A 1,351-nucleotide genomic window follows, 5' to 3' on the forward strand; every position below is an offset into this window, starting at 1 on the left:
GCACAAACAAGATCTTTTACAAAACAAATTAAGTTAGAAAACCCCTGTTTTAAACTTCTAATGGACAAGAAAAATTAAATAAGCAGCAATGAGCTTTTAATGATAATGCATCTTATTCACACGGTTACAACTTTTGAGGAAACGGGCTACATTATTGTTGGTAATGTTGCATACCTCAAAAGGCTGGAAATTGGAAAATTATGAGGTAAAGTCTCAGTTTTAAAAGTATTCAGACTCATTCCTATGCAAAAACAGCAACCATTTACAGTAGCCAATAAGCATAAACATATATACAGTGGTGGCTAAAAATATTAGAACACTATTTTCGCCAGCTAAAAAAAATGGTTTAAAGTTTTTTCTATCAGTTATTTCTATCTTTTGCTGTAGTGAGTCAGTAGGAAACTACAGTTTACATTTTCAGACATTAATTTAGTCATTAATTGTAATAATCCAGTGAGATTTTTGTCTGACAGCAGCCAGTGCTCCACACAGAGATCTGATCTGATCATCATCCAGTCTGCCTGGAATCACATGAAGAAACAGAACAAACTGAGACAGACTAAATCCAGAAGAACTGTGAGGAACGTCTCCAAGATGCTTCAAGAGACCTAGTAAACAGCTAGTAGCAAGCTGTAGCACTGTAAAAAAAATGATATGATGAAAAAGCCATGACAACTTATGTTTTTAAGTTACTTTAACAATTTAAACTTTTTTTTTATAAGTTATACTAGATTCAACTTGATTTTTAAAGTCAGTTTAATGTTACTGAAATTCAAGGAGCCCAATTTAGTTCAGTGAACTTAACATTTTAAGTTGTAGCTTATTGGCACTAACCGGCCAAATCTCTTAACATGGATTCATGCGCAGGAGTCAAATTTGTACATGAATTTAATATCAGAGTATCCAAGAAAAAAAAATATTCAGCAAATCTAGACATTAGACTCATGTTTGAAACATGAGACATCGCAGTGCAACATCAAACAAGGAGACACGGGCAGAATATACAGCGAACTAACTAAATCGCGGAGGAATTTCAGACGAACAACTCATGAACTTGAGGAAGCTGTCCGTTGGGCTGGCGCGAAGAAGCATAGTTAACGTGGATGAGTTGAGTGAATGCTTTTGTAGCACAATGTTTGGGAGATTATTGTTCATTTTAGCAGAATAGAGCAGAATTAGTTCTGTTCTGTCATTGTTTTTCGAACTGTGTTTACCTTACAAGCTTTGTTTTTCTGATACGGTGGCCGCTGTGCTGTGCTGCATTAGCACTGCAGATTGTAATGTAACGTTTGAGATTTGACACATATTTGTTTCTCCACCTGTTAAACATCGTTAAGATGGGCAATTTGAG

This window comes from Sinocyclocheilus grahami, unplaced genomic scaffold, assembly GCF_001515645.1.
Source record: "Sinocyclocheilus grahami isolate Dianchi unplaced genomic scaffold, SAMN03320097.WGS_v1.1 scaffold178.1, whole genome shotgun sequence".
Classification (NCBI taxonomy): domain Eukaryota; kingdom Metazoa; phylum Chordata; class Actinopteri; order Cypriniformes; family Cyprinidae; genus Sinocyclocheilus; species Sinocyclocheilus grahami.